This window comes from Eubalaena glacialis, chromosome 16, assembly GCF_028564815.1.
Source record: "Eubalaena glacialis isolate mEubGla1 chromosome 16, mEubGla1.1.hap2.+ XY, whole genome shotgun sequence".
Taxonomy (NCBI): domain Eukaryota; kingdom Metazoa; phylum Chordata; class Mammalia; order Artiodactyla; family Balaenidae; genus Eubalaena; species Eubalaena glacialis.
Genome location: NC_083731.1, coordinates 69654421 through 69664170, shown reverse-complemented (window position 1 = coordinate 69664170; position 9750 = coordinate 69654421). Strand labels below are relative to the sequence as shown.

The 9750-nt window shown below is 45.6% G+C and overlaps 1 pseudogene; it reads left to right on the top strand.

Annotated features, from left to right (window-relative positions):
- The first annotated feature begins 7434 nt into the window (after positions 1–7434).
- On the top strand, positions 7435–8316 carry LOC133076413 (glutathione peroxidase 1-like; annotated as a pseudogene).
- Positions 8317–9750: the final 1434 nt, after the last annotated feature.

Here is a 9750-nt window from a genome sequence, read left to right as displayed (position 1 = left end):
GATCGTTCTAGTGTCAGAATTGAGTTAATCGAATCTTCCTTGAGACTTTGGGATTGAGATGCAGAGAAAAAGAGCGCTCTCTCTCTCTCTCTCCGCTTCCTCTCTCTCTCTCTCCCCTTCCTCTCTCTCTCCCCTTCCTCTCTCTCTCTCTCTGTCTCCCTCTCTCTCTCCTTCCCTCCCTCTCTCTCTGTGTCTATTTCTCTCTCTCTCTCATTAAAAGTTAATTTCACAGTCGTACAGAAAGCAAAAGCAGAAACTCTCTGCCTGGAGGATTGTGAAGACAAAAATTGAGTCCTGTCCTAATGAAATCTATAGAAACACAAATTTTGAGCAGTTTGAATTCCATGGAGGTGTTAAATAAATGTTAGTAATCACTCACACATCATCACCACCTGTGCATATTTAGTTCATCTTTTATTCAATAAACACCAATTGAGAACCTATTGTGCCAGGCCCTGGAGACACAGAGATGAGATCAGCCCCTTCCTCAAGAAGCTCCCGGGCTGATGAGAGAGCTGGACAGGCAAACGAATTATTTCAAAACACGTGACCGGCACACTAAGGACGATAAAGGTGTTAGGTACTGTAACCAAGGAAGGTATGATGGGAGAAGAGGGGTCCAGCATGGGGTCAGGTGGACTTTGGGGAGGCGTTAACCTTTGAGTGATCCTTGCTGGACGAGTGGGGATTTTCCCATGGAAGATGTTGGGCACGGAGACACTGAGTTTGGGCATGTGCGATGCTCCATGTGGAGTGTGCGAATGAAGGGAGGAGAAAAAGGTATGGTGTTTGGGGAACGACTTGCGGTCTGTGGGGTTGAACCTTAGGATGCGGGAGGAACAGGAGTCCTCAGGGGAACAGGAGAACAGGAGGCCTAAAGTCAGGGAAGGACCATCCTGTGCTGGGCTTCGCTCTGGGCAGGTGGATTCCATTCCGTGTTTGAGGACTATCACCTTGAAAGCAGAGGGGTAAGGGATTAAGCACGTGGGCTCTGGAGGCAACTAGGCTGGGGTTCAGAGTCCCAGCTCCGAGGCCCAGTAGCTGTGTGACCTTGAACAAATTGATGATCCTCTCTAAGCTGCAGTTTCCTCATTTGCAAACTGGTGCTCTTCATGGCATATACCAAAAAGGCTTCTTGAGAGAATTAAATGAGTCCTGTCTTGAAAGCACTTAGCACAGAGTCTGACACCTGTAGTGATAGCTTAATACAAAGTAGATACTATGAGTAATTTGAGCAGCAGCAGGTTAATGGGTCCAAAAGGGAGTAAAGACATTTAAGCTGTATCTAAGGATCTCAAGGAGGAGAAAGCTATCACTGCTTCTGGAGAGAAAGCTTAGAAATCTTGTTCACTGGACCACTTCCGGTCCTCATTGCAAATTTCCTGGAAAATGTGTTTCCAGGTAGCCATGCAAGAGAACAACAATTAGGAAAAACAGTGAAATAATTTTCACTAAATAGTTTATGTAAAGTACAGGATATAAAACCAAAGATGTTTGAAAGTTGCTAAGAGAGCAAATCTTTTTTTTTTTTAACATGTTTATTGGGAGAGCAAATCTTAAAAGTTCTCATCACAAGAAAAAAAAATCTTGTAACTCTGTGTGGGGACAGATGGTCACTAGACCTATTGTGGTGATCATTTTATAATATGTATAAATATCAAATCATCACATTGTACACCTGAAACTAATATCATGTAATATGTCAATTATACCTAAATAAAAAAATAAATTAAATGAACTCAAAGACAGTAAGGAATGTTTAATGTGTCTTGCTTACATGGGTTTGGGCTTCATCACACTAGGGAAAACCAAGATTTGCTTTTATCTCAACAGAAGAACACACTGGCCTTTGATGCAGATGCATTTAGCTGATTAAATAGTTTGTAAAATGTGTGGGACTTTTCTCTCTTTGTCAGATTGGCGAGCAACAAGAAAGGAAGACTTATGCATTGGAAAATAGTGGGGGGGGCTTTTGTTGAGAGATACTTTCTGGAATCTGAAATATTAAAATCTAGTCACTTCTAAGCAAACATAAGTCTGTGAGATGACAAAACATTCACGCATATGTTGATTAATTAGATGACAATGGAATATTTGGCCAATGAATCAAAGTTTTGTTCTACATGATGCCAAACATCTGGATATTTAGAAGCAGCTGTTTGGCATCCTGTGGACCAAATAGAAGCATCATTGTACTGCCGTGGCTCTAGATTGCTTTCTGTCTGATCTGCCCCACTGTCCCTAAGATACAGTCCCACAAACACGGTTGATGAAGCAGGGCAGATACTAGTTTGGGTCGAGGTCAGGTAGTAAAGTTGATGGAGACAGAATTTTTCATTGGGATTCAGATCTAAGGAGATGTGAGGCAGATTTATTAGAAAGACTGAACCTCCTAAATGCAACAGTTCAGAAAGCCATGGTGCACCAGTACAAGACAGGAAGTAATATGGAATCCAGGACAAAAGTGATACCTCGTTTCACCTTTTGCTGTCAATAGCATGGAGTAGTGAAAAGAGCATAGGACCAAAATCTAAAGGAACTGGGCTCTGCTCCTGGCTCTACCACCCTCTTACACATATGACCATGTGCCCACTCTCTGAAACTCAACTTTCTTTTTTTTTTTTAAGTCTATATTGAATTTGTTACTATATTGCTTCTGTTTTACGTTTTGGTTTTTTGGCTGCGACACATGTGGGATCTTAGCTCCCTGACCAGGGATCGAACCCACACCCCCTGCATTGGAAGGTGAAATCTTAACCAGTGGACCACCAGGAGAGTCCCCTCTTTTTTTTTTTAATTGGAGTATAGTTGATTTACAATGTTGTGTTAGTTTCAGATGTACAGCAAAGTGAATCAGTTATACGTATACATATATCTACTCTTTTCTTGGATTCTTTTCCCATATAGGTCATTACAGAGTATTGAGAACAGTTCCCTGTGTTATATAGTAGGTCCTTATTAGCTATCTATTTTATGTACAGTAGTGTGTATATGTCAATCCCAATCTTCCAGTTTATCCCTCCCCCCACTGCCCTGGTAACCATAAGTTTGTGTTCTACATCTGTGACTCTATATCTGTTTTGTAAATAAGTTCGTTTGTACCAATTTGTTTAGATTCCACATAAAAGCGATATCATATTTGTCTTTTTGTGTCTGACTTACTTCACTCAGTATGACAATCTCTAGGTCCATCCATGTTGCTGCGAATGACATTATTTCATTCCTTTTTATGGCTGTGAAACTCAACTTTCTAACAGGTAAACTAGAGATAGTGATAACTATCTCAAAGAACTGTTGAAAGGCTCAAGTGAAACTACTGACATGCTCCGTAAACAGTAAAGTGGTACAAAATGTAAATTATCAGGAACAGTTTTTTTTCATTCCCACTTTCTGATATCATGTAAAACTTACAGTGATTAGCTAAAATGATGGGCGCTACAGGTAAGAATATTTCAGAGAGTTCCTGGTGGGGACGGAGTGTCCAAAAAGGTACTTGGAGACCCTAATGGAGATGAGCTTGGGGTTTGGAGAAAAACAGACCTGGGTTTGAGCTCCTGCTTCAGTGTGGTTTAGCTGTGTGTCCTTGGGCAAGTTACTTCTCTGCTCTGGTTTCCTGACTTGGGAAGTGGGGCTTATGATAGTAGCTGCCTCAGGGGGCTGTGGGGACTAAAGGAGATAACGCCGCCAGAGCTCCCTACCTGGCTCAAAGCACACGCACAGGAGCTGCTTGCACCAGGAAGTGTCCCATCACTGAATGGGCTCAGGGAGAGGCTGAACCCCAGTCTCTCCAAGGCATCGATGGTGTGTGAAGAGGTTGGGCAAAACGACTTCTAAATTTCCTTCAAATTCAAAACTTCCCTGAGTTTCTGACATCAAAATACTGAATTGGAGGAAAGCAATAAGAAATGAATTTGATCCTTGGAAAAGATGATTTCACTTACGTGCAGAATGAGAAACTATATATGAATAAACATCGAGCACTGCTCTCCAAAGCTCTTTACTGGCACTGAACCCAGCCCATTACTTAGCAAAGCCCAACACAACTCACCAGCTTGTTCACACTGTCCTGTGCTTTGAAGTGTCAGAATTTCAACTTCTCCCGCTCTTGTTGGGTTGGCCCCAGTACAAGATAAGGGACCAGAGGATCTTGTTGGCAAGTGAAAGAGTGAAAACAGTAACAGCAGTTATCAGGGTAACTGTGCCATTCAACCCAACTTAGGTTGTAATTACTGGCTGCACAGATAAAGTTCTTCGGGGCGGAGCTATCGATGTTTCTTGCTTTGCAAACAAAACATTATTCTTCCCGTTAAACTCATCTTTGGGGAGAGAGAAAGGACAGCCCAGCTTTGGACACTGAGCCCTTGTTGAAAAATCTGTGTTGTGGAGAGAAAAATTCTCCTTAGCAAATGTATATTTCTCTTTGTCAGAAGTAGAGTGAACTGTAAGGACCTCAATAAACATAAGTTACATTTAAATATTTTTTTCATAATTTCTTAACTTCTTTCACTCATTTTTTTTCAGTGCCCACTATGTACTCAGAACATTGCTAAGCCTTCTGCATGTTGTGGTGGGGATTCTCCACCTGCTGGTCCAGATCCACTTTTCCACCCTGCTCTGGGCCCCCCCAGGAAGCTGAACTTGCGTGGATGCATCCCCCAGGCTCCACTGACTTCTGGTGTGTAGTTGAGTTTGATCACTGGGAGGCAACAGCCAGAGTCAGAAACATGAGAGGAGAGAGAGATCAGGTTATCTATTTCCAGACTCCCATCTCACATCTGCTCCCTGAGCTTCAGCTACTGAAAATCCAGGACCTGCACTGAGTTGTTGGCAGTCTTGGGAGGTCTCACCATCCCTTCTGATTTCTTTTAACCCTGCTTACACCTTTGTAAATAATCCATTAAATAAGTGGCCCTTTAGAGCGTGCCATCTGTTTTTGTTTGTTTCTTTTTTGCTCAGATTCTGACTGATATACATGCTTATTTCCAAAGAACTGTAACCAGGAAAGACATAGCTACTTTGAGGCCAAGGGTGTAAAGAGCCAGTGTGGGTCCTACATTCATCAGGAAGCAAAGACCTCCAAGATGTCAGAGATGCTATTTGGAAGCAGCCCAGATCCTTGATCACCCTTGGAGGAAAGCCACCTGCCCCCCTCAGATTGTGACATGAGCAAGAAGTAAAATTTTATCAGGTGAAGCCATTGAAATATTGGGGTTCATTTGTTACTGCAGCAGAACCTATTGTATCCTGACTAATCCTCTTATTCAATTTAACCCTTATGACCACCCTGTGAAGTAGATACTAATATTAATCCTCATCTTATAGCAAAGTGCTTAAGGAACTTGCAACGACACCAGAGGCAGCAGAACTGGTGTTCCAGCCAGATCTTTCTGACCCCAAAGCCTAGTACAGTTTTTCCCTAAACCGTACTCTTTTATGTGGGATAGGGAGACTATCTTTTCTCCATGTGTAGGAAGATATACTCTCTACCAGTGAATCTTGCAAATGGCATGAGCCCAGAACAGGCCTGCTGGCCACACAGACAGTTCATCCAGCAAATATTGAGGGACCTCTCCTGAAGCTGAGAGGTGAGTAGAGATCTCCTTAATACACTAGCTCACCTTCCCTGGAAAAGAAGGATATAGGATTTTTTTTTCCCCTTGCTCTAGACCTTTAAATTATTCTTATGGAAGTATCACAGTTTTCCATCCTTCTCTGGAATGAAAACTGTAGCTCTTTCTTTGTTGCCCTTATTGAGTATATTTCTTCAGAGAGACTAGGGACCCATTTATAGCTATTTATTTTAAAAATATGATTCTTAAAGTGCATAATGCCACTGAATTGTACACTTAAAAATGGTTAAAATGGTAAATTTTATGTTACATACGTTTTACCACAATAGAAAAAATTGTTTTAAAATACGATCCTTCAAATTTTGATTGAAAAAGGTACAGGACTGCATCCTTGCCATGGATGATTTGCTTTTGAAAATGCATGTTCAGTGCCTTTCCAGGGTTTCATTATCAGCTGGAGGAAACAGGCTTTGTCACTTGCAGGAAGAAATCATTGACTCTAGGTCAGATCAGTTCCTTGCATTCAACAATAATGACTGTTTTTTCTGTTACCGAAGGAAATTCAGCCACACAGTGACTTCTGAAATTTTGTGCATAGGAAGGAAAAGCCAAAGGAGGGCTTGGTGGCCCAAGCCGGAAATGTGACCTATTGAGCTTTTCTGAGGCAATGAGGTCAGAGAATCCTTTTTCCCTTTAAGCTGGATGTGCGAAGCCTCAGCAGTTTGCATTCTATGGCTTTGTAGAGGATGAACTCGAAGGCTAACATTCTGATCCAAATGTCCTATGTTTCCCATGATCAGTTTGCCCTGGCTTCTTTCGCTGAGTTTTCAATGCATCTGGAGTAGGTCTTAGTGTGTGGAAACCATTCTCTCCTACTTATGTTTTCTTAGACATGAGGATGCTCCTCGGAAAAGAAAGCAGGAATTTACTTGGAAAAGCCAGCCCTTTTATTTAGAATAGTGTCTGAACCAATACATACTTGCCCAGGGTCCTTAAAAAGACTTGACTTGTCGGGTGAAGAGGGAGTTTGCGGTCCGATTCTCTGTGTGGTGTCCAAAGCCAAAATAGGTAGAGAAGGGGACTAGCCTGAGGTGGCCACCACCTGTTGTTTGCTTCCTGTTAGACCTGACCTCGACTCTTGGTCAGAGCGTCCAACAGACCATGTCAAGAGTGGCCTTATCCCCACGATGTCCTTAGGGATGACATGTTTTTGAATGGTCACGCATTTCTACAAAGAGGATGAGAACTCTCAATCCAGTCTGAAGCTTTTATTTTAAGGGCTGATGAGCTGCAGAAATTTTCCACTAACCAGCCCATATCCATTTCCTGCCCTCTTCTGTCCTGCTCTGGTCCTCACGTGCTCTGAAACTACTTAACCTGGAGGCTTGCAGAGCCTTGAGTCACTTTTAATGCTTCAATAGTGACAGGGTTATGGTTTGTGGCAATGACATTTTACTCTGAAAGAGATTATCTAAGCTTTTGTCACCCAGCGGCCTCAGCATCACCGGGAACTTTTTAGGAAGCTCAGGCTTCACCCAGACCTCCTCGATTAGAGTCTGCATTTCAACAAGATTCCAGGCAATTGGGGTTTTCGAAAAGCACTCTTGTAACCCATAGATGACTGAGATCACTGGATACTATTCCATGCGCAGAGCCTAGCTGCAAAAGGACTTAGTTAGGACAGAGGGGCTCTCGAGCCCGCGGCTCTCCCCTTTCCGACACACCCTGGCCACGTGCGCAGCTCGGCGCTCCGTGTCCCCTCCTCTGCGCGCCCGCTGGCCGGTGGGGAACCCGTGAGCCTGGGCTCCCTGCGGGCCAAGGCGCTGCTCACTGAGAACGTGGCGTCGCTCGGAGGCAAGACGGTCCGGGACCACACCCAAATGAATGAGCTGCAGCGGCGGCACCTCCGGTGGGCCCCGGGCCTGGTCGCGCTCGGCTTCCCGAGCAAGCAGTTTAGGCAACAGGTGCGCAGGGCGGAGCGGGAGTGGGAGCGCGACCCGGGTCAGGAGCGCCGGCGGGCGCCGCGGCCGCGCGCGCCCTGGGCGTGGAGAGGCGGGCCTCCGGCTCGCTTCCCGCCGGCGCTCGTCCCGGCTGGCGTTCAAGTCCACCCAGGGGTTCTGCAAGAAAGGCAACAGTCCAGGGACTCATGGGCAAACTCCGTGTTTGCGGTCAGAAGGCTTCCCCTCCCGTCACGGTCCCGGGTCCCAGCTGCTCTTCTCTCCCGCAGGAAAATGCCAAGAACGAGGAGATCCTGAAGGGCCTCAGGTACGTCCGACCAGACGGCGGGTTCGAGCCCGGGCTCAGGCTCCGGGCCAAGGGCGAGGGGAACGGCGCGCAGGCGCACCCGCTCTTCGCCGCCGCGAGGCGCTGCGCACGCCCAGTGTCGACGCCCCTGCCCTCGTGACCGACCCCGAGGTCCTCGCCTGGTTTGCGGCGTGTCGCAGCGACGTCCCCTGGAACTTCCAGAAGCTCCTGGTGGGCCCGAAAGGCGTGCCGTGCACACGTACAGCCGCCGCTTTCTGACCCTCGACCTCGAGCCTGCCATCGAGGCCCTGCTGCCCCAGGAGCCCCGCTGTGCCCCGGGCGCCCCTCCTACCCCTGCTGCTTGGCAGTCACAGCGCTGCTCTCTGGGGATTTGATCCGTGAAGGTGTTTCCTCTAAACCTGCGTGGAGGAACGCCTGATGTCCGGGAAAATCCCCCGAGATGGGTGCTGGTCCATCCCAGCCTCCCCTTTTCCAGACTACAGCCCCTCACTAATAAAGTGCTGAGTGTCAGGGGAAAAAAAAAAAAAAGACAGGACAGAGGGTCAACTATGAAGTATTTCAGTGATAGGCTGGTGAAAGCAGAGGAAAATTGGGTTATCTCCCCTTTGATCACTACTTCCTCTCAGGCATCTCATGAAATCCTGTTCTATTTTCCCTCTTCAGCCCAACTCTAGAGAATCTGGTAGTCATTCACCCTATAATAAATGGATGGGAGGATACTTTTTCATTCCATCAAAGCCAAACATTCATTAAGTGTCTCCTACGCACCAAAAAGTGCTTTTCAAGAAGAAATGGTGAACTAGAGTGGAAAAAGAGAAGGCTGGTGGGAGAAACTGAGAAATAATTGGGAGATAAATTAGCCAGAATTTAGTAACTGGTGTTGTGGTTCTGGGGTGGGAGGGTGGGTTTGAAGGAGAGCGTGGAAATGAGGTGATTTCTCAATTATTAGCCCGTGTGGCTGGGATCGAGGTGGTGCCAATACCCTGAGACAGAAGAGACAGCCGGAGAAGGAGCACGTTTAGGGAAGAAGAGGATGAGTTTCGCGTTGCCCAGACTGAGCGAGACATCTCATGGGCATTTGGATATATGTGTCTGGAGGAAATTGAATTTCAAAAAAGAAGAACTAACCAGGAAACATATGATAGACCTGGAACTACAGAGTGGGGATAAGTGGCTTATTCCTCTAAATTTGAGAATAAAATAAAGGACAGCGCCCTCCTGACAACCTGTAAGCTTGAGTGGTGGCAGGTCCACTCTGCACTGTTTTTCCTCCTGGAAGCAGGGCCGGGCACTCGACTTCTGCTCATCTCGCTAGAGCACATCCTCCCTCCACACCCGCTCTCGAGGCTCCTCACCCCACGCCAGGATGAGGAGGAGGATGTGGCAGCCCCAGTCCCCATTCTTTGTAGTTCCTGGACGTGGCACGTAAGCCTTCGGTTTGGGGTTTTTCACACCATTCCCTATAGGAAACAAGAGGAGGAGAAAGATGGGGGCAAGAACAGAAGTGGTCTCCTGTGTAGTATTTCTACTAGGAGTAAATAGATTTTCGGAACCATTCAGCTTGGTACTTTTCCTGGACATCAAAGGTGCCCCTTGGGAATTAAATGGGAAAGGAAACTTACGTTGACTGACTTGACTGAGGGTAAAAACAAAGGGAGTTCTAATAATGAAAATGATGAAATGCATTTTCTTCCCGGATTAATAGGTTGCTCTCTGGGTTTTTTTGTTTCTTTTTTTCTCTTTCTTTTAGCTCTGTTTTGTTTTCTTCTGTATTCTTTTTTTATTATTATTAATTTATTTATTAATTAATTTATTTTTGGCTGCATTGGGTCTTCGTTGCTGCACATGGGCTTTCTCTAGTTGTGGCGAGCGGGGGACACTCTTCGTTGCGGTGAGCAGGCTTCTCATTGTAGTG